This window comes from Acanthochromis polyacanthus, chromosome 5, assembly GCF_021347895.1.
Source record: "Acanthochromis polyacanthus isolate Apoly-LR-REF ecotype Palm Island chromosome 5, KAUST_Apoly_ChrSc, whole genome shotgun sequence".
Taxonomy (NCBI): Eukaryota; Metazoa; Chordata; class Actinopteri; family Pomacentridae; genus Acanthochromis; species Acanthochromis polyacanthus.
This window is the reverse complement of record NC_067117.1, coordinates 22,888,824-22,913,556: the sequence shown is the minus strand read 5'-3', so window position 1 is coordinate 22,913,556 and position 24,733 is coordinate 22,888,824. Positions and strand designations below refer to the sequence as shown.

The 24,733-nt window shown below is 41.6% G+C and overlaps 1 pseudogene; it reads right to left on the bottom strand.

The window, feature by feature from the left end:
• Positions 1-27: 27 nt before the first annotated feature.
• LOC110955284 (G-protein coupled receptor 22-like) lies at positions 28-24,439 on the bottom strand (annotated as a pseudogene).
• Between the last annotated feature and the right edge of the window lie 294 nt (positions 24,440-24,733).

Here is a 24,733-nt window from a genome sequence, read left to right as displayed (position 1 = left end):
AAGGCAACAAAATTCAAGACCTCTGGTTATTTCATATTTATTGATGTAATTCTTCATTTTGGTGACACGTTCACATAAAAACAACACCATGGGGAAACAACACCCTATAAAGATAGCATATTTCTGGTGTACATACAATACCTCATATATATATATATATATATATATAATATATTATTTTTTTTTCCACATGTTTCCATTCAGAAATGCATTAATTGTGTGCGTGACAAATTACTTGGCCTCGGCGATGAGCCCCAGTGTGAGTACAGCACTAGAGCAGTGAACACAAAAGCAGGTAGGAACAAATTAAACAGCAAACACTACACTAGTCCTAGTAATAATCCCACCCAGTCTGCCGTTACTCTCTTGTGTTTGCTGGACAACCCCGATGATGAGGTGACCCACTGGAGCACATGTCAGGCTGCTGCCACAGAGACGAGGCAGCGGCAACTGAAACACTCTTCTAAAGTAGAAAGGGTCAGTCTATAATCACACACAGATCAAGTGAAGATTTCTCATGTGATTGGTTCAGATTTGGTCAATATTTACATGATGTACACAAATGTTGTCTCAAAAGAGCATCACATGCTTTTAGCAAAATCCCAAACTGAGCCACAGGGAAAGTGTAAATGTAATGCAATTTAAAAGAACAGACCTTGCAATAAATACAATTTTTTATGAAGCTGTAAGTCTTCAGTTATTGTTACAAATGCCTCACAGAGATTAGTAAATTCCACAGTTATTTTTGAGGTTGTAGATTTAAATAATGCTTTTTTCTACAATATTATCGAACTTTCTTTTAATTTTTTTTCTATGTTACAGTGTTATCACTACTCACTGCTTCAATCAGCTGACTTCACCCACATCGCTATCAACCAATCCTAAGATAGATGATATTTTTACTCTTTAAAGTTCGAGCTACGACAGTTTAGGAAAATCTTCTCTGTCTTTTCAAGAGTCAGGTATAAATATTTATCATGTTTAAAATAAATCCAGTCAGTGGCTGCTTAACTTCGTATAAAAAAAGTGTAAACAGGGAAAAACAGGTAGCCAGCAATGCCAGATAATATATTACACCATTGATGCAAAGTAGGGGGCAAAAGAGTTGCATTTATATCAAAGAGTGTTGCAAAATCTTGTGTAAACACTGTAGCATTTGACTGTGTAATAAGTAGTCAAGCTAAAGCAAAAGTATATTTAGTATTTCAGACTTGTTCCTCGCCTACTCTCTGACCCCAATACACCTCATCATCATATCTCCTGTAAGAGTCACCGTGTTCATAAAAATCCAACATGTTCCATTCAGAGCAGAATTAAGGCAGAGACAATATTAAACAAACAGTAAAGAGTTTTTCTTATGTGTTTGAAGTGTATCAGCATTTTTTAAAAGCTGCCTTGGAGCCTTTGAGTGGGAGGCTGATCATATCTTCTGCTGGCTAAACACATTCTTTGGAGAAGTTATGTAAGCACCACCATGAGAATGCTCGATCGCACATCTCCGTATGTAAATAGACTTCAGCAATTCACAGGATGCAAATTATATACACCTGTCTGTTGTATGGTTTTGTTCAGATGCAGAGTCTGTGCGCACCACAGTGACAACAGCGCCCTGCTTCCACTGCTGCCTGAAGTGAATGTTCGCTGTGTTTAGCACAGGCTCGCTGCTGGTGGTTACATGAAAAAATCTCCCAGAGGAGGAAATGTGTTTTTCACATTTCTTATACCGGTTTCTCGCATCAGTGAGTTTTATAATGGAACACACCTGTGACTCTCCTCTGGTTTTTAATTATAACAAGGCTGGCCCATGTGTTTCTACCTCACAGGGCCTCTGCCAGGCAGCGGTCAGTTCCTTCGCTGGCTTCCAGTCGCACCTGCCGGCTGGTTTTCCTGTTCTCCACCCAGGAGTTGTGTATTACGGTGCCCCCTGGTGAAGGGTCCACTTGGAGCAGGGACACCACCCTCTTCTTCACCTTGGCACGGAGGGCACGACGCAGTTTTTGCCGGGGTGAAAGCATAGAGCAGGGGGTGGGAGACGGTGGTGCCATATGCCAGAGCTAGAAACCAGAAGCGCAGGCTGACCAGCGCATCAGTGGGGCCAATACCCAGGATCAGCACATTGGTCACAGAGAGGGGAGCCCAGCAGCCCAGGAAGGTTGTGATGATGATGAGGACATCTTGAACACCCGCCTCTGGCGCTCTCGTCGATCCCGATGCCGTCGCACTGCCCGACGCAGGGCGATGATGGCGGACACAGATGCCTGGACGCCTACTGTGGCCGGCATGGGGGTGGCAAGCACCCATATCAGGGGAGACAAGTGGAGCAGAAGAGGACAGAGCAGGGGGGGAGGTAGCTGTGGGGTGGGAGACAGGGAAGGATGAGGGGAGGATGATTGAGCTGGCTTGGTGCCATCTGCAGTGCACTGCTCGCCTCCTGTCTCCCCGCCATCGTTCATTTAAGCCCCGCCTTGCTCTTTTTCTGTCTCTTGTGGCACCCCCTGCAGGATGGGCTCCTGAAACGCTGGTTCTTCTTCATGTGGGAGCCAATCCGAATGTTTTAAAGCTCTCAGTATTTCTGGAGTAGGTAAACAACATGGACTGCCACAGTGGTGAAAGAAGATGGGCACCTGTAGGATAAGATGGTAATATATACCCAGGCTTGTGTGATAGCCCTGACCGCCAACACACAGGAGAGTCTTGGTTTCGCCATGCTGGCACCACTGTAGCGCTGACATCATATGAGGGCAAAGACAAAGGTGTCACCTGCCCGGTGTCCTCGGTTTCCTTCTCCACTGGACCACTGTGTCTCCAAGAATGGGATGAAAAACACAGCGACTGAGGTGACCCAGACAGCAGTGAGGAGCAGCGCTGCTCTACGTGTTGTCAGCAGCCTGTTGGCCGTCGAACCGAGATGTCGTATCGGTCCAGGCTGATAACTAAGATGTTGATGGCCGTGGAGATGCTGGCAAACGTGACGCAGGCCTCGTGGAAGCAGCAGAGCAAAGCCAGGTTTGGTCCCGGGGCAGAAGCACGACACCAGAGTGAGGGAACGCACAGCACACATACCACCACATCCAGCACGTGCAGGTTGACCGTCACCATGTTGCTCACTGAGTCCACTAAGTTGGATTGAGAGCAGTACAGCACCAGCACAGTCAGATTGCTGCTGAAACCCAACACCAGCTCCAGCATGAGGAGGCAGTGAGGGACACCTGGAAGCCCAGTGAGTACGGCATGAACCAGGATGCGGGAGTGCTGGATGAGGCCCCTCCTCCGTGCTCCTGAAGGACGTCCATTCCCTCCAGGTCAGCCGCCGTCCCAACCCAGTTGGTGGTGGCTGGGCTTGAGGTGTAGCTGCCAGTCTCCATGACGACCTCTCAGTCCTCATATATTGTATCTGTCACACTGCTGATGAGCTCGCATGATGCACCAGGCTGAGCCTCCATGATGCAGGGATGAATAACAGCTTGGTGACAGCGCTGCGGAGACAGAAACACAATGCAGACAGATGACAAATGAACCATGGAGGAGAGAATCAAAACACATTATTCTCTCTCCTGGCATGTCAGAGATCTCAACATCGCTTTGGACAGAAAAATCATTATACAGAGATCATAACCTACCCATGTTTGGCTAAAAAAGAAATCAGTTAATCTATCTTGTCTGTCTGTCTGTCTTTCTAATACATTTGCATATATCAACCCCGGCATCTGTAGAATGAGCAGTCGCTGCATTATGCATCCCTCCATTCTTCAGTTGGTCTCCTATCAGTATCACTGATTATCATTTTGGCTTAGTCTCAGCTTGAGACGTGCGCACAAGCTGTCAGAGCTACAGGCCGCCACAATAGGCCATCACTGATGTGTAGTGGAGCTCAGGGGAATGGACCAAATTGAATGAAGCTAAGTAATCAGACCCTCAGGCAATCAGCTGCCCCTTATTGTAGAAGTAGAAAACAACCATTCAGCAACTTACACAAAACTGGTTATGATCTCTTTTCTGGTGACTGTAGCAGACCATACCGATTCATTTAAAATGGCCCTTGTGCCAAACAAGCGTATTTATAATGCGCTTCAAGGTCTCGGCCAAGCTGACAAAGATGTCAGTTAATTCACTTTAGCATCAGAGTCACATTTGAAGGAGTTAAATTATATGTGAAGGAATTTTAAAGATTTGATTCTACACATGATATATAGCAGTACTGAACACTAGGGTTTTTTTTTTTTGTCAATTTTGGGTTTGGTTTTTTTTTGGTAGGGCTATACTAGAAAATGTGGCTTGATGATGCACTTGATTTCATAGTCTGCATGACTGTGCCAATAAAAATGAGACTGCTTTAGCATCCGTGATTTCCCCAATGATCACGAGTTACTACAACTACTGCAGCAACAGTTTGCTAGCTTGCTACACCTTCATGGCAAAAATGCCTCTTCCTTTCGTAATAGAATATGCAGAACCTCTAAGACTCCCTATTCAAATTTTTTATTGGTGCATTGAGGATCAAACCAAAAGCTGTTTCTGTAGAGAACACCCCACATTGGGTAGCTTACAAACTTTCATCTGAGACAACAGGGATTTGTGGATAATCCACAACTAAGTGATGGCGCACAGCCAACATTATCTCTGTCCTGGCCTGTCTCACTGCATCTGGTGGCAGTCAGAAATACACCACCCACAAATAAGTGTAAAATGCCTTGCGTACTTTTGGAACAAATACAGGAACTTAGTTCAATAGATTTTTTACTAAATTTTTGTACAGGATGCAGCCTCAGTCATTCTACATTTTTACTTTAGCTAATGTTAGTGCTTGTTCTGTTATGTGGCCTCATTTCATAAGTGGAATTGATAGGAAAATACACAGTCATGGGGATTAATGTAGCATTCTTTGTGGGTAAATGGTGAAATCGACCAAGGGACACCTGGTCTTCCCAGGAGGGTGTAAACTGACATTAATACCCCGAACCCACCAAGACAGTTTGCACGCTTCATTCTGGCTGCTGTGACAGCTGTCAGTCGAATCCCGGTGGGGCCCCGAACAACTCAAGTGAAACGATTTGAATCGTTGGGTTCTCCATCTGCTGTCAGACTGCCTGGACAAAGCACCCATTGTTCGGGTTATAGTGGTACTTGACTTTTGAGAGATGGAGCACCTTTCAGGTGACTGTGTGTTAGTTTCAGCACCATCGGTGGAAACGCTACCCAGTGTTTTAGAGCAAGTAATACTGCCTACTTTTTCCTGATTTTGAAATCCAATTTCACAGTGCCTATGAGCACAAATGGGAGACAGGTATCCTACTGTCAATGTCACCTAACAACAAGAGAACTAATAAATCATATTCTAAAATGTCAGCTATGTCTTTTAAAATAATTTGTAACATCTGTAGCCTTGTAAGGCTGTATTATCATGATATAAAAGCAATTTAATTCCTAACTCTATAGCCATGTTCTCCTGTTGTGTTTAGAGAAACACTGTGACTGCTGTGTTGTTGAGGTTTGAGAGGTCTGATACACGAAGGCCAAAGATGTGTGAGGCAAAGCGTCTGATACTGTTTAGTTTCTATTTACTGGATACATTTAACATGATAAAACATCAAGAGGAACAGTATAAAAGAATGGACTGAATTATGCTTTGATACCATTCAGCAACCTGAAAATGAAGCCAAAGCGCAAAAGCCAAAAGCTGCAGCTCCTCCAATGAACCACTCGAGGCTCCCTCCAAAGGTGAGTCAATTCCCACAAACCTTCATGCTAAAAGGGCTGACTACACTTTATTATTTGAATTAGAATAGTCAGAACCACTGTTGTTAAAAGCTGAAGCACATATGATCATTGGTGACTTTTGCTCGCATCTCCGCAGTCTGATCCAACCTCTCTTTGCTGACAAACTTTACTACAAACACAGACAAGATCTCGTTGTTATATTGACAGATGGAAGATTAAAGTCAGTGTGTAAAAGAGTCGCTTGACATTGATTATGGAGTGCCAACTAATAGCACCTGCAGGAAATCTGTTGAAATCATTAAATTCACAGCTTCTTTCCCCCTCATTTACTGATGAAACCTCCCCATCACAAGGCCGAAACATCTGACGACAAAACTGGTGAGTCAAAGACGCAGGAAACAAAACAGGCCAGAAAAATCAACTCTCACACATCAACCTCTGCACAACTCCACTCCAGCGACAAGACATTCGGGTTGAGTGATGGACTCATTTTCTCCCCGTTTTTGTTGCCACGGCAACTACACCACAAGGGACTAGATTAATGAGGGCACAGGTAGTATAGCATGAAGTGTGTGACACTGAGCTGTTTGGTGACAACATGCTAGTGACAGTGAGACATGAGTGTAGTAGAGTCTTTAAACTAAACGCAGACTAAAACATGTTACACTCCTGTGGAAAAAACAAGAAAGTATGCAGGCAGATGGGTCTGTTGAGTCAGAAACTCAAGAGGAAGTGTAATAATCACACCTCGTGCTACAGATGTATTGAACATTGCCCACAATGATCCATATCACAATGATTTGTCTGCTAACTTTCATCGTGTTTCTGTTCTCACTGGCATTGTAAACAGCAGAAAGTGGAGAAACGTGGTAATACCCTTAAGATCAACAGCACTCTTCATTAAACTATTTCAAGTAATATAAGCAAAGTCTAGACTTCATGGAACCAAGAGGCACGTTTCTTCAACAGTGTGTAAGCTAGCAAGGAAGGTTTAAGAGACATCTCAAGAGGATGTGAGGAGAAATGAAAGGAGACGCACAGAGGAAAAGTAAAGTGGGAAAAAAACGGGGTGAAGAAAAACACTGAGTGAAGAAGTGACGGTGTGCAATGAGCGCAGCCCTGCAGCCACTTTGCCTCACTCATGTCGGAGGTTTCCAGCTGGTCCGATCGTGAGCGGACTGTCTTATTGCCACCAGAGGCTAACAGAGACTTTGGATGGAGGCTGGGGAGAAATGCAAATGTTGATTTTTGGAGATGTACTGCATTCTTGTTTAAAAGAGGCCATGCATCATCTGGAAGTAAGACATCAGAAGTGCCTGCTGGAAATCTGACATAGATTACGACAAAATGCCCGAGTGAGGAAAGGAAGAAGAAAGGAACCAGTAGCGCTGGTAAACAAGATGTCCCATGGAGCAGAGGTGGCAGTTTCTTTTTCCACTCTGCGGTCTTTACATCAGCCTTCCTGTAACTGCTGCTGGTTTCCTAGTCGCTTCCAGTCCCCAGAAGACCGCTTCAGTCCCAAAAGACTGCACTCGTGATTGCCTGAGTGAAAAGCTGCATGATGACTGCACAGGTTACACGTTTAGCGCGGGAAGGAAGACATATATTGCCAATCTTAAAATCACAAAAAAGCAATCTGGTCATAAACGTATGAGCCCTGAGCTCTATATGATACACAGACTCTCCTGTAGGGTTTAATGGTTTGGCTGTGCAGAGTTTATAGGTTCTATTTTAGGGAGTTATGGCTTTAGTGGAATTTTTTTAACCTCTTAAGCCCGGTCGGCCCACGGGTGGGCCGAAGAAATCTTGGCGTTTTTTCTGAAAATATGGCCAAGGCCTAAGAGGTTAAATAGAGCTTTTTTTTTGGAAGAGTATGTTTTCTACTTGAAACAGTTCTCTGAATGCCCCGCAGTTAATCTCTCTATAAATTAAAAGGTTCGGTTCCAAAGGGCATTCATGTGATGCAGACGGGAAAAATCAATTAGTTTGACCCTGCTTGGACCAAAGCTCTTCATGTCCAGCCCTGGAGAGCATGTGCCATTTCGCACTGTTCCTATCCTAAAGCTGGGTATTAAGACTTCTCTTGCTCTTTGAAAAACCTGAATCTGAGTGACTGGCTCAGGCTCAGTCTTGTAACGACTCTGCTTATTCCTAAATCCGGATAAAACCTTTGCGGAAAGCAGCACATCAGTCCGCTAACTAGCTGTGTGTCTAAAGCAGGCGAGTGTGAAACAGGTGCAATTCTTAAGATGTGTTTGCTAATTAAGTCGCCTGCAAGTGGAAGATGCTCACCTGGGAGTCCTCCAGGTGCCTGCGTCTGTCATGATTTTCTAGCCTTTTAAAAGCCATAATCTCACTTAGACCACCACAGACTGATAACGAGGAGAAGGTCACATGAAGGTGATGCATGTGATAAGTGGCTGTACTATGTCAACTATGAACCTCTGACACTGTAATGAGCTTCGATTTGTTCATGAGAGAAAAATGCTACTTGTCCACTAAGACAACATTCAATTCTGGAGCGGTGATCGAATCTTGAATAATTTGTCATTTAAATGGTATACTGACTTCTGTTGTATACTGCAAATTTCAATGTAATTGGAAAATGTTTGTCGTATAAGGCTGATTTCCTGTTATCAGTGGGTGGGGCTATGACAGTAATTTATGTCTTCATGTCTGAACTTTTTTTGAGCATGAGAAGACTGTTGTGAACTGGATTGAGTTACAACAACTTTGGGTTTCATAGTTAAATACTGCGATTGACCATGCACCTGGGCAACAGTGTTCAGTTATAAAGTCACAGTACTAATAATATTGCATCACAAATACTTTTGCATAATAATAATAATAATAATAATAATAATAATAATGATAAATGTAATGTCTATAGCACTTTTCTAACCAAGGTACAAAGTCTTTTACAGTACAATATCATAAAATATAAGACAACAAACAAGTAAACAACATCATTCATAGAAAATGTAATTAAAGTATGGTGTATATATATAAATGCTATATACGCATACACATACATACACACATACATCCATACTAGAGGCGCACAGACATATTTGTATATGTACATACATACATGCTCATACAGTCACACAAACAAATATATAATGTTATAGATGACACCAAACAGATGAAGCCTCTCTGGCTAATCCTCTAAGTACAAGAGAAAGCAAATGGCAAAAACTATGCAAACTGTAACAATAAATTGAAAAAAAAAAAAGGCTTCTGGTGGCTCTTTGTGAGTCTGGACATGATACAAGTTCCTCCCAAATCTCGTACATCTAAATGAAACCTACGTGTGGCTGAGGCTACTAGTTTTGTGCGAGGCCGCCATCAAACAAGTAAAACAAACATAATGCACGTGTTTATTGGTGGAAGAAATTGCTACTTGATTGGTCAGAGAATGAAAATGTCAGGGTGAGATTTGTTTGGTTAAGAATGTCAGGGCAAGTCAGTCTGAGGCAGAGCAGGATGGGTGACGTATTCAACACGCTGCAAATAAAAATTAGTAGCCAGGTCAGCTGTTTCTATCTGTATCTAGTCTTTATGTTATTCTAAAATAACAAACAACAGACCGGAGAGAGTCATCCACCTTCCTATCTAAGCTGCAAAGACTACACATTGGAATTATTTCTGAAATTCTCAAATTATGTGTTAAACCTGCAAGGATACTTAAGTATTTGACAAAAATCCACCTAAAGCATCCGGTTTAAAACAAAAAACAAACACTTCCATATGTGTGATGCACCATTTGCTCCTGTTCATATATTGCTGTTTGATAATAAACAGATCTTATTTCTGGTCATATGTGTCTACAGCTGAGTCTCCAACATTGTTTGTTTGCAGTGTTGGGCAGTAACGTCACTACAAAATAGCGTCGTTAGTAGTTTAACTACATTTTTCTGTAACGACGTGGTAGCGTCGTTGTTTACAAAATCAAAAAACGTTTCAACAGCTTCGCTAATCTTTGGTCATGTAGCGCGGTAGCGAACGCAAAAAGCTACATTTTAAAATGATGAATGTTGAACTGCTTGAAGCGGAGCTTTCTGCTCTGCTGCAGTCTCATCTCACACTTTTAAGGATCAGACAGTGACATCCTCTCCAAACGCCGACATGTCTGTGTCGACCAATAGAAGCGGAGGAACTGTTGATGTCGTCATTCAACAATCCCTTCCTGCGACTTCACTGGATCCACACACACAGACGCTCGCTTCAGTTCACTGAGAGATGGCAGAGAAGGAGTCAGAGTCACCGTGGGCCCTACCTAAATAGTTATCAGTTTTTGTGAAAAAACGGAGAAAAGTTGTTTCAGATGCCTACTGTGCCAGCCCAAGGCGAAGTTTCTGTCAACTTCAAAGACGTCAAATACAAATCTGAGAACCCATATACAGGTGACTACCCGAATATGCACAACCAGCAGCAGTTAGCTAACCACCACATGTCAACCGCAGTATAAGATGCACACACAAACGAGCTACTTTTCAACATATAAAATTCGCGTGGCAGTAAATTAATTAAATTAAGCGTAAGGTTGTGGTGGCAGTGTGTGAATATGTATAAATTGGGGGATTAAATAAACTGATACATATAGGAGGGAAGAGGTATGGGAGAAAACGAGGTAACAGTAAAACCAAAATCTGTCTTCTTCAGTATTACTGTTAACACTAATGAGCAAATGGCTGAAAAAAAATAACAGAAAGGGAAACAAAGTGATGGCATAAATGATTAAATATCTTAATCTTACACTCAAGACCAAAATTGAGTTAAGTAGTAGTGGATACAGCACTTTGGGAAAGCATTGAATGATTTTACATAGATATTAGACTTAAGAAATAAACTTGATTTAATACCCAACGTGAATACCCAAATTATGTATAAAATTGTCTTACTATAATATTGCTTACTTTATATGGAAATGATATCAAATGTAACCTATTATACCCTCCAATGTAAGTGGTGTGTTAATATAAGCTACTGCAACTTAATTATCAGATACATTATATCTGCAATACAAACTAAAAAGAAAATCAAAACAATGATTTCTAATGTAAAAAGGTTGATTCATTTTAAATATAGCTCCACATATTCCTCAGTGTATCAATTTACTAAGTTTGGAGCACTGAGAACAAAAATGATGGTTTAATAATAAACAAGTCAGCATTTTCTTGTCTCCGTTTGACTGACTTCATTAGTCCCTGAAATTTTTTGGTAAGAAAAAAAGTAACTTGAATGTATTAAGCTACTTTGGCCGTATTGCTGTAGCTTAGCTTGCTACATTTCTGTGGGTCATAGCTTCAGTGTAGTGAAGCTTGATTTAACACAGAGTAGCTGGTAGCTTAGCTCATTACAGTTTCCAAGTAGCTTGCCCAACACTGTTTGTTTGTATGCACATGACCATAAGAAATATGTAAACCTGTTCATTTTATTCTGCACAGCATTGACACCACATCTGGGTCCTAAACCCTAATCCTTTGTTTTAGATTCAGTTGGGAGAAGTGTTTCCTTCCTGTGTTTGATCTCAGTTTATCTCCGTTTATATGTAAATTGTTGTTTAACAGGTCATTTTAAACGTGACCTGTTTGTTGTGCTTATTTTGTTCTCTAGTTTAATGTGTGACAATGAACTAACTTTGTTTAGAACAATGTTCTGAGTTCTAACTTTTCAACACGTAAGAAGCTAAACGGTGTCTTCATCAGGTTTTGCTATCAGTTTCTCAGACTAGAGATCTTTATTTTGTTTCTAATATAAATTTTGCTAAATATTTAAGAATACTTCAGTTTTGTAAACCATCTTTCAATGGAACAACACATGATTTTCTTTACTAATCCAACCCCAGCAGACTCGGTAGACTCGTGTCATCCATTCTCTCTCTATACACCGCTTTATCCTCACTAGGGTCGCGGGGGGTGCTGGAGCCTATCCCAGCTGACTCGGGCGAAGGCAGGGGACACCCTGGACAGGTTACCAGTCTGTCGCAGGGCTACATATAAAGACAGACAATCACACTCACATTCACACCTATGGGCAATTTGGAATAATCAATTAACTTCAGCATATTTTTGGACTGTGGGAGGAAGCCGGAGTGCCCGGAGAAAACCCACGCATGCACAGGGAGAACATGCAAACTCCATGCAGAAAGATCTCAGGCCCAGGCCGGGATTTGAACCGGGGATCTTCTTGCTGCAAGGCAAAAGTGCTAACCACTACTCACTGTGCAGCCCTCATTGTGTCATGCTTTCATTAAACAGAGAAGCTGACTGCAAATCCTCCTTTCACTTTGCAGTGATTTTGATGATCACTAATGGCTCCTCCACCTAAACAATAAATGCAAGAACTTCGGTCGGTTCTCATGGGGTGTGTAAAATCATTTTGGGATATGTAGGAAATCATTGCACGGTGAGGAACACTTTGCCACAACACAACTCCTGAACACCAGAGACTAATCTGACAACATAATAGATGCATTTTCACTTCAACAGTGCATCAAAGCCTCAGCAGGGAGGTGAAATCACAAAGTGATACGACACATCCAGAGCCACTGCGTTTCACACAGATCAAAGTGATGCTCTGCAACCTTTTCCCCTCTGGTGTAGGAAACCAGAAAGTGTGTGACAAGAGTCTGTATAGCATGTATAATTGAACAGCTATGGATACATCGGCATTTCCCAGAAGCAGCAGTACAAAGATTAAACAGATGAATGGCAGTGAGAATAATCTTGCTATTCCTGTGAGACAAGCTGATGTAACAGGTTGTCAAAATGACATGACTAGTGACAAAAGAAGAATGCAGAAGAAAAGTACATGACTGGGGAGTTTTATTGCAGATTTTATTCATTTTTTAGATTTTAATGTCAGATTTTTATTGCAATACCATAAAAATGTGATATCTTTTTTTTTTAAATGACACTACAAAAAGATCTTGGCTACAACCTAAGCAGATCCAGACACCACTGAGTGGTAATGATGGATGTAATAGGATAGGTGGATATGGCAGCACCATCACAGACTACATACATTACTGTTTAAAAGTTTGGGGTCACTTAGAAATGCCCTTATTTTTGAAAGAAAAGCATTTTTTCCAGTGAAGACAACATTAAATTAATCACAAATAATGTCTAGACCTTGTTAATGTGGTAAATCACTATTCTAGCTGGAAAATGGCTGATTTTTCATAGAATATCTCTATAGGGGTACAGAGGAACATTTCCAGCAACCATCACTCCTGTGTTCTAATGCTACATTGTGTTAGCTAATGGTGTTGAAAGGCTCATTGATGATTAGAAAACTCTTGTGCAATTATGTTAGCAGATGAAAAAAAGTGTGAATTTTCATAGAAAACATGAAATTGTCCCAGTGACCCCAAACTTTTGAAAGGTAGTGCCTAAAGGTGAATGAACTCTTACCATTACCTGGTTATAAATACCACTACACCTCCAAATCAAAGGAGCCTTGATTAACTCAGTTTTGGAGCCAGCATCAAGTGGCCATTCATGGAACTGCAGTTTTTGGCACTTCCTTACAGCACCATTTTGCCTTTTGGCACCCACTCAACCTTGCTACCAATGTTTTCTAGTTGTCACTTGTGGTATTACTGCTATTTAAAAATCCTGCAGCCCAAATAGCATTTTTTGCAGATACCACAAGTATAAAATAGTCTATAACTTTTGCTAAGATACTAACATCAACTGGAAACAACATTTAAAACACAGCAGCCAGAGTAGTGTCAGATTGTGTGGTGATTTTGGTGTAGTGGTCAAGCTGCACTGATGAATCATTTGAAAAACAGTGGCCTTAAACCACTGAATAGACTTTACTGAGAGTTAGTAACCTCACAAAGAATATCTTTTTCTTCCACTTGGTCTAATACCATTTAGTAAGACTAGAAGTTCCAAATGATTGCTTTGTTTCATTACATTTGTGCGTGTCAGTAGCCAACAGAACCAGCTGATGGAAATCATGATCACATCATACACTGTATATACTAGATGGACATACCATCTGGATCTGAAAAGTGAAGTGCCTTACACCTGCTTTCTGTCTAACAGCGAGATAGGGGTGACTCATCTGGTTGCAAACGGAGGTCCAATTGCATAGAAATCTTAAAGAGAATGAGGATATTTCTCCTTTGATTTGTCATTTCAGTAAATATTTTCCAACTGACTTCATCTCCATTGTTATTTCTGACATTTGTAGAAAGCAGCATGATGTTCATTTAGAAAATTATGGTCCTATTTAAGGTTAAATAGGTGATGAAACACGGTGTGTTTTAAGGTACATCGACCTTATGACTGACAAGTCTCTACCATATCACCATGAGTAGTGTCCTCGGATTCTCCAGTCACATCCACTGCTTGCTCCTTATGTCCAGTTGTAAAAGATTAAAAGCCAAATTTCACACCAAAAACCAGTGGGTGACGTCAAGATTGCTCTGTCCCTTTACTGTATACAGTCTGTGGTCCATTCATGCTGCCCTGAGCGAAAAGAACGATAAGGCCAGTGTTCTACTTTTCTCATCATTGAGGGTCCACAAGAGTCTATAAGATAAAAACTTAATTATATGTAAGAGTCCACATGGATCCATCTGCACACATCCACCAGCATCTCAAAATTTGTGTCCACAAGGCAACAGCATTACAAGGGCAATACAGCACATGCTTGGCAGTAGTGTGTATTCACAGGATATGTAGATCCTACTGAGCATATATGTAATCTTTCAAACATCTTCTAGAAAAGTAGCATAACATCAACAACTGGTGTCCGTAGCGGTCCATGCGCATGTATAATCAAGACTCTATGGACTCAAAATTGTAAAGGAGGAATCTTGGACAACACTCTCGACATATGCACCACTGACAAATATGAATTGCACCTACTTTTCATTCATATTTGCACTACGTGTCATGGCCCCTCCCTCTCCTGCTCCGCACTCCAGCTGATGAGAGCAGCTGTGCAGGAGCACAGCCAGTGTGCATTAACAATCAGCGGCAGCATAAAGCCTGGCTCTCCCCACAGCTCCGATGCTGGGCCATTGCATGCAGTTCCCTGTCAAGTGCACATCTCCATTTAGACTCTGTCAGCCCCTGGACTTCCTCGCCTGCTCTGTCCTCCTTCCCTCACCCCGGAACCCTCGTTGGCCCGTCACCCCTCCTCTGCTCCGCATCCCGCGTCACCTGCCTGCTCCTCTGTTCCTGCCGTGGGCTTCCTCAGCTCTGCCCCCTGCCTCGTCTCCCGACCCTCCGGACATTACGTGAGTCACCTCTCCCCGTTTTTAGTTTAGTTTAGCTTCCACCGCGGCCCTAGGCCGCCGCCTTTAGTTTAGTTTAGTTTCCCCGTTCTGTTATTTCCCTGTGCCTCCCTCTTGGAGTGTTTTCTGTTTATTTAATATATATTAAATTCATATTAACTCACCCACCTGCCTGTTTGCTTGTTGCTTGGATTCAACCCTCCCCAGTTCCCTGACACTGCGTATGACATATTCGCACTAGCGTCTTACTAAGCTGCGTTTTATTGTCTTATTTCTCTCTTTATTGTTTTTATTCTTATTACCTGCTATCGATTTGTATATATATATATATATATATATATATATATATATATATATATTTATCCCTATTTCTTATGTCATTGTTGCACTGCCTGCTCTATGTGCCTTTTTAATTGCCCCCTGGGGACAAATAAAGTTTTCTGAATCCTAAATACATCCATGCTGTACTTAATGCCACAGTTTCTTTACGCTAAATAAGATGTTGACATACTGGCATTTAGCAGGTATAAGGCTTCCCATGTTCACCATTTTAGTTTAATGTGTTATGTAACGTTGCACTAAAAACAAACAGCTAGCCTAGCCGCACTAGACAACCCACGGCAACGAATTTAATTCTCTGCCAGGGTGGGTCTAGTTACCCTCCATAAGGCTCGAGGCTGGATTCTCCTAAAACTGGCCGGACAAATCACCATGAAGTGTAGAGTCAGAAGGCGGGCGTAACTAAGTGACGACAGAGGCGCGCCGATTCTGACAAACAACAGGCGCACAATAAACAGTTATCTTTCGACACGGCTTTGGCCACAGCCCTTAAAGATTTGAAGCTAAAATTCAACTTGAAAGATGAACAAAGGACGGCACTGAAGTGTTTCATTGAGAAGAAAGACGTATTTGGACTTATGCCGACGGGATATGGCAAATCCTTAATATACCAGTTGGCTCCGCTGGTTGGGAAGCTAATGGGACTTAGCCACAATCCGGCGCTCTAGGAACTACGTCAGCCTATTTGTTGCGCTAATTGGTTGTATACCTACCAATTGCTGCAGAGTGATTTGAAGGACAACCTTTGAGCCCGCCTCCCTCCCTGTCGAACGTTCCTAGAGCCTTGCGTCTTAAGAGCTGGGTCTAGTGCAGCTAGGCTAACAAACAACTAGAGCTGATGGGGATATCTCTATTTACGGTGCCTTGTGAAAGTATTCGGCCCCCTTGAACTTTTCAACCTTTCGCCACATTTCAGGCTTCAAACATAAAGATATAAAATTTTAATTTTTTTGTCAAGAATCAACAAGTGGGACACAGTTGTGAAGTGGAACGAAATGGCTTTGGTCACTTGACAATGTCACATAAAGCTCTGATTTTAACAAGACGTTGCTTAAGACAACACGTTGCGGAAAAAGAATGGTGGAAATGATAGCATTGAAGCTTGAGAGTCCACAGTATGAGGGGGTGAGTAACAACAAAACAAAAACATGAGAACACGGAACATGTACATTCAATCTGCACAACAGACTCCCACCTGTGTGTGTGTGTGTGTGTGTGTGTGTGTGTGTGTGTGTGTGTGTGTGTGTGTGTGTGTGTGTGTGTGTGTGTGTGTGTGTGTGTGTGTGTGTGTGTGTGTGTGTGTGTGTGTGTGTGTGTGTGTGTGTGTGTGTGTATAAACAGACTCCCTATCAAGACATCAAGCTGTTATTTGAGCGCTATCTCCAGTCGCCACGACGGAGACAAAATGTCATGTCAGAGCAAAACATTTTCAGGCCGCTGCCCATCCTCAGCACAACTGGCCTGAGAGAACAAGACACACACCTCTATTACTACATGCACACACACATGTACACACAATTGTACAACAGGACACCTACCGAGTCTACAGTAAGTGGCCTTGTAGATGAGCAGGGAGGATGAAAGTGCATTACAGTGCTGTAAGTGTTAGGGATTATTTCTATGCCAGCAGATGACATGTATAACAAATACAAATGGAGTCTGGATCCTCTGGTGAATCTGATTTCCAGCTGCCCATAACATTTTGTAGCTTTGACCTTTAAATGCGTACTATCATCAAGTGCAGTGGACTTTGTGTGTATACATACAAATATGCAGTTATGGACACAAAAACTGTGACGTGGCTGTGGCACTACTGGTATAATAACGTACATTCAGATGCTTTTATTTTATGTGCTAGAAACAATGTGACATAACATCTGAACAGCTGTACAGTGTAATGCTGTTGTAATCTATGAGCTCATCTGACAGAATGATCCCAACTCAACATCTACTTTATCCGGTGCTTTCAGCTGCATGGTGTTTATATCAAACAGATGCTTTTCACTGACAACTGAGCAAACAACAACAATTGATGAAAACAAAGTAAAACAGGTGAAAGGGTAGGAAACAGCCAATGAGTGATCTCAGGAGTAGTAAAAACCCTCTCCAAGATCAAGAATGAACTTTCATTTTAGTGATTGTAGTTGTAATATCAAGCTGGGTTGTTGGATTGCAATGGAGTAAAATATGAACGTTTTAAACAATCAGCGTCACTATTAAAACCACATGCCTAATGATGTGTAGCTCCTCTTTGTGCTGCCAAAACAGTTAAGGCTTCTGAAGATGTCCGGTGGTATGCACCGAGATGTTAGAAGTTAATTCTTTGGGTTGTGAGGTGCTGCCTCTATTGATAGAGCTTGTTTTCCAGCACATCCCACAGATGTTTCATCGGATTGAGCTCTATAGAATTTGGAGACCAAGTCATCAATTTAAACTCTCTCATGTTCCTGAACAATGTTTGCAGTGTTGCAGGAAGCAGTATATTGTTGAAAGACACCACTGACATGAAGAAAGACTGCTGCAACGAGGTGGTGCATGAGGTTTGCTACGTTAACAGGTGGTTTGTGTGGAAGTGAATGTCAGGACTCCAGGCTTCCCAGCAGAACATTGGAACTGGAAACCAGGGACTCAGTGAATAATGTGTTTATTTACAGAACATGAAAACAAGATGAACAACTATGTGCAGGGGTCCAAAACAGGTAAACTAAACAAACTAGGAGAGTGAACAAGCAAACCAAACCACATGTTAGGTAAGCTAGGAAACCTGAAACATGGAAAAACCAGGAACACAAACCTCACAAGAGGGAAACACTGAACACATGGAACAACAAAAGAGCCCAGTGTTTACTGAGAAAGAAACAAGATGTGAATTTCAGGCTGAGCTAGGATATACAACCAAAATCAAATACTGCAAGAACTACAAAGAATATGCAAAGGAGACAAACTACAAGCTAAAGAAAAGATTGGAGCTGGGTAGGAGCAAGCAGAAGTCTTTGTGGTGGAGAGCAGTGTTTGCATTGAAGAATGAGGCAGATATGTAGTACAAACAGCTTGTAGATGTCCAGAGATCTTTGATAAAACTGTAGCAGGGCAGGCAGCAGAATGGGATTTTCAGATTGAGAACAATGATGGAGATCTGGTCGAGGCATGGAAACAAGACTGACAGTGTGGCAGAGAGTGAGGTCTGAACCAGGGTTTTACTGAGAGGAGTCTTGATTAGAGGTCGGTGAGCACAGCTGCACAGGTGTCTTGACTTGGTGTTGAGTAGGTAGCTGCTCAGCCAAACAGGGAGGGAGGAAGGAGGGGGAGAAGCATCCAACAAATCATGGCAGAGGCAGGAATCCTGACACCCATAGTGCATGCTGCTACCATTTCTTCCACAGGTAAACAACTCATACTGCTGCAACTGTTCACAAGATGCAAAGAAATGTGATCCATCAGACCAGGACACCTTCTTTCATTGCTCTATGGTTGAGTTCTGAAGCTTGTTGTGGGTATTTTCAGCTGTCAACATGGGCACTCTGAACAGGCATGTACTGTGTCTTTACAGAATTCCTTCATAGCTCACGCTCAGGTTTTCAGTAAACAGACCACAAGACTCAACCGTCAGTCCACACATGCATTAATGAGTCCTGGGCGTCTATGACTCTGTCACCCATTCACCAGCTGCTCTTCCTCAGACAACTTTGGGAGCTCCAAACCACTGTATACTGGAAACACCACATAAGAAACAACTGTTTTGGAGATTCTCTGACCCAGTTGTCTAGCCATCACATTTTGGTCCTCATCAAAGTCTGTCCAATCATGACAAAGCTCATTTTTCCTGCTTCAAACGCTACAATTTGAAGAACTGCTGTGCTTTCTGTCTAATATACCCTAATATACCCCTTGGCAGACTTTATTTTTGCAAAATAATCACTTTTTGCTTTTTTTCATTTCATGTATCTTTAAATGTTGTGGCTGATATATAATGTATTGTTTTCACTTTCAGTTCAGTTTTATTTATATGGAGCCATGTCACAAAATCTGTCATCTCATAGCACTTAACACAGTAAGGTGAAGAACTTGCAAATTTTAAACAGAGAAACTCAACAAAGACGGCAACTGCAATAAACTGAAAAGATGTTTTGCTTTTGTGTCCATGGTCTGTATGTCCAGCTGTGTCTACTAAGGACTTATCCCACAATGATATGTGGAATGTTTTCTCTTTCTGGTGACTTAAAGTTGAACTGAATTGTGAATACAGGCAAGTAAAAATCTGCTGGGAATCAGTGCTATGGTAGAAAAAAGGCCAACAAGTTTCCACTTGACTATGATGTATGAGGAGTAGAATCCAAAATTAACAGTAACACTGAATGTGCAGATAAGTGTGCAGATGTCCTAAACTGCTTTTTTTAAAAAAGCACAATGTGGTTTTTATTTCCACACAAAACTTGAGAATTATTCATTCTGTTTGGATCATTCTTTTAAAATGTTCAAAACAGTACAACATATACGTGCCACTCAACAAACAATCACTGTGTCCAGAAAATGTCTCACGCTGTGTTAACACAGGGAGAGCACGAGGAAGGTCAGGTTTGCTTCACTCTGACTGTTTTAATGCCCCACTGTCCTGGGTTTTTACAGTCTTTAATTGTGGCTGGTTCTAAAGCTGCGTCCATACTTTCAATGCCAAATTCCTGCTATAATTTTTGTCTAAGTCATAAATATTTTGGCTCATTTCATAATGCAGCTGGGGAGAGGCTGGAGAAAGCAATCAGGAGGACATGAAATATGGAGAACTCCAGAGAGTGCTTCATAAGATACTAAGAAGGAGAGTAAAATCAAACATAACACTTTTTTAGAACTTTTTCAAAAGAGTCATCTTTGATTTATGTATAGCTTTAAATGATGGCAGAAGAAGAAAGAAAGAGATAACCTGCACGCACCTAATGAGTGAATACACTTGGCATTGAACATCATTCCATTATTCAGGCAGACTTTCTGAATGGTACACGGGCAATTCAGGCTTGAGCAAAGCAGATTCTCACTGAACTCCTTTATGTTGTCCTGTTACTTGAATTATTCATCGCAGAGCTGAAATATGGACCTGAAATAGCCAGCCGGTAAAAACCTGAGTTAGATAAGGTGGAGAGCGAAGAAAAGATAAAGAGACGAGCAAAGACGTGTGACAGAAAGCCACATGGTGAAAACTGATGAGGTTACTTAACTGCACATGGAGGCAATTAGAAGACAGTTAATCCATTTAGTGAGCTAGTGGCAGACACACACACACACACACACACACACACACACACACACACACACACACACACACACACACACACACACACACACACACACACACACACACACACACACACACACTGAGGGTTTCTGTCTTCATGCGTCCAGCAGGATTTGGTTTCCCTCCTTCATGTTCACAATCAAAGCCGTCCACAGCAGAACACAGCTATGGCAGAAACACAGCTCAGACTAAACGCTTTCATCAAGACTTCTCCCTTTTTCTCTTTCTCTGCTTTCCTCCACCTCCACACTGTTGCCACCAACCCTCTGCTTCTCTGTTACTCCTAATCTCACCCGCTGTGTCTTACTCATTTAGTTTCATTTTCACAGTCTTTCTTTGTCCTCTACATTTTTCATTGTTTTGTTCTTTTAAAGACCCCCTCCAGTGAAAATCACGTTTTTCTTCCCTTGTTAACATGTCTGTATGGTGTTTTTATAGACATGCCATGAGTGAAATAAGCAGCCGACACCATTACGGAGTATTTCCACCTTCTAACTGCAATGTGCCAGCGATGGTTTCAAAACCAGACATCTGGGATTTCATATTTACCAAACCTAAAAAGACAATCCTGTGTGGGATTGGATTTTCTGTACCATTATTCATCCGAATCAGTTTCTGGTTCAAACAGTGCCTATAAAAAGTACTGACCTACCTTAGAAGTTTTCCCCTTTAATTGCTTTTGCAACGTTGAATCATGGTCACTGTAATTTGTCTTTTTTGACAAGAATTTTCTTTAGAAGACTCTTTCAGGATTGTATAAGTGTTCTCCCTTTTCGAAACAGTATTTATTAGATGCATGTTTAGCTGCAATTACAGAATTGATCCATCGTTGATGTTTCTTAATCAGTCTTTCTCTTTTGGACACTGCAATTTTACCCCATTCTTCTTTGCTAAACTGCTCAGGCTCTATCAGGTTGCACATCGATCATGAATAAACAGCCCTTTTCAGATCTAGTCACAAATTCTCAGTTGGATTCAGGTCTGGGTTCTGACTCGATGACTCCATGTTGTCTTTAAACCATTTCTGTGTAGTTTTGGATGTACGCTTCAGGTCGTGGTCTTGTTGGAAAACAAATCTTCTCCCAAGTTCCAGTTCTCTTGCAGACTGCATCAGCTTGTCCTCCAGAATTTTCATTTGGTGGATTAATCTCATCCCACATCATGATGCTGCCACCACCATGCTTCATAGTGGAGATGGTGTGTTTGTGGTGATGTGCAGCGTTTCGTGTCCACCAAACATAGCATGTAGTCTGATGAGCAAAAAACTACATTTTGCTCTCATCAGACCAAATAACCTTCTTCCAGTTAACTTCAGAGTCTCCACATGTCTTCTGGAGAACTTTAGTTGAGAATAAACATGATTTTTTTTAAAAATAGTGGCTTCTCTTTTCTTACTCTTCCATAAAGTTTTGATGGGTGAAGAACAGTAAACGGTTGTTGTATGAACAGTCTCTCCCATTTCAGACTCTGAAAGCTGTAACTCCTTCAGAGGATTCATCCATGTCTAGTCTCTTTCTTATAAGGTCCCTCCATTTGTGAGCACGACCTGCTGTAGGTAGACTCATGAATGAGCCAGATTTATTCAATTTCTCAATGATGGATTTAATGGTACTCCAAGTGGAATTCAGTGACTTGGAAATTTGTTGGTATTCATTCCCTGACTTATGCTTTTCAGCCTTTTCACAGAGTTGCTTGGAGTGTTCTTTTCTCTTCATGATGGAGTCAAAACCAACAGCACTGATTCACTAGTGACTGGACCCTCCAGATATATGTGTGCATCTTTATAGTACAATCATTTAGGCACATTCATTGCACTAACAACATGTCTGTTTCATTAAACTTGTGACTCCTAGTACCAACCGGCTGCACCGTGTTGAATTAAGAGAGTTACTTTGAATGGGGGAAATGCATATCCAATCACCTATTTTACAATTTATTCTTTTAATTAATTGACATTACTTAGCAAAAGTCTGTTTTGACTTTGAAAGGAATAAGTCTTAAAAATTGTAAAATAAATAAATGAATAAATAAATTGACAATGATTCAGTGTTGAAAAGCAATAAAAGAGGAAAACTTCCAACTGATGTGAATGTGCTTAATAGACACTGTATAGCAAAGTTACTCTGATATTATAATGTGATTCTGTGTATAATTTTATAGTATTTGAGCAGAGTTGTAGGGATAATTTTCATGGGAAAATTGCTAAAAATGTTACTTTAATACATATCTTTTGAGAGTTAAATCAACGTCCGTGAGGGACTTCAACAGATTGCTTCTTGGAATGAACAGCTGAGACAGAAACTGCACAATACAGCAAGTGGATTATATGAGAATATACATTTATTTGTAGGATTCTGTCATGTCCAGGCTTGCAGTGCAGCATATTGTTCCATCTGGCAAAACTCGAATGTATATTGTTTGTCTTATGGCCTTTTCAACCCAAAACAAACACTTAATTTTCTTGCCTATTGAGTTTTCAACAAAAATGTGAAGAAACAGTTTAAAATAGCAATCACAACTTCCCACAGATAGAGTAGGCAGTGTTTGAAAATGTCTTTGTATCACAAGCTGTCAGCAACCTAAAGATATTCCATTTACAATTATAGAAAACTAGGAAGTATTCAGGCTTGAGAAGTTGGAATCAGATATTTCTGGGCATGCTGCTCAAAAAATAGAGGGAAAAACGCACAGAGAGCAGAACACCAACATTTATGGTTAAAACAGGTGAACTGGCACCTAATGAGCTGCACTTACAGTAACTACAAATCCATGACTTCCATGATCAGTAATAAATGGACCCTGGCAGGCACTAAGAATAAATGTTTAATGCATTTTAACGATATTTCAAGGCATGTTTGTCCCCTAGGCTGCTGGCACATACAGAAAAAACAAATTTGCAAAAAAACATCTCAAGCACACACAGCATCCAAACAGACAGCCACACTTTGATGTGCACGGTGAGATGTTTCCAGCGGACCGCAGTGAGGACTGCCTCAGGAGCGTGGGAGAAATCCACAGCCTCAGAGCCCGTAACTGTGTCAAGCACCTACTCCCACACACAGCCCGGGGTTTCTAATAAAACACTGATTCCTCTGCAAAATCGATATTTCGTGCAGCTTCGTGCCAAACAGCGCGCCGAGAGATGCGCTGCACTGCACAGAAAGGCTGCAAACAATCAGGCTTGGACTGAACAAAAAGATAAAGTTGAATCTACTTTGCATTGAGAGCAGCGACTGTAATTTGCAGATATTAAAAAAAAAAAATCCAAACGAAAGATCGGAAGTTTGGATTAAAATTACGCTGCGTAAAAGTTCAACTTAAGAATTTTTCATGAGTGAATTAGACTAGTTAATGTGTGAAATCTAATCTTATCCTTTTTTTCAGTGAGAAATTCATGAGCACATGAAGTTCGTGCAGGATGGATAGATTGAGGCTACCTGCTCGCCAAGCGCTACGCAATTTTTCACCAAAATGTCTCTATCGGGCTGCACAATAAATCGCATTCTTTTATTTGTTTTCTCTGCAAGTAAACTGCACTCTTACCTCTTGTCTCGGGACCGCGAGCTCAGTGATCCATGTCCGCAACCCGTGAGCGTTGAAGAGAAGCGTCTCCTCTGGATGAGCCGAGCACATGCTCAGCGGCAGCAGCTCCAACAGGCAGCAGACAGACAGACAGACAGCAGCGCAGCGCTCAGTGGGACGGACAAACCGCTACTCTGTCCGCAGGCACAGCTCTCACTGCTGCTGGATCCAACCCAGAGCTGCTGTCAGGATGCTGAGCTGAAGGAGGAGGGAGGTGCCAAACGTTTCTATCAAGGTCATTCACATTAACCACAGTCAAAGCTCCAAACTTACCTGTTGGTGGTTTTTGTCTACAAGGAACAAGATTAAAGTCTGACCTCTGCACCTCTATATGCACACATCAGCATAGCTAGATCTCCAAAATGTCTTCTGTACACTCAAATTTCTAAAGCCACAAATCATCAAAATACAAACACAAAATATTTCACTTAAATTTTACTGCAACTGAAGAAACGTGGAGTCAATAGTGCCCACAAGAGTTACCAATACTGGAGAAATGGTGCCTCTACATACTGCAGACCACAACATTTTTACAGCTTCTGCATACC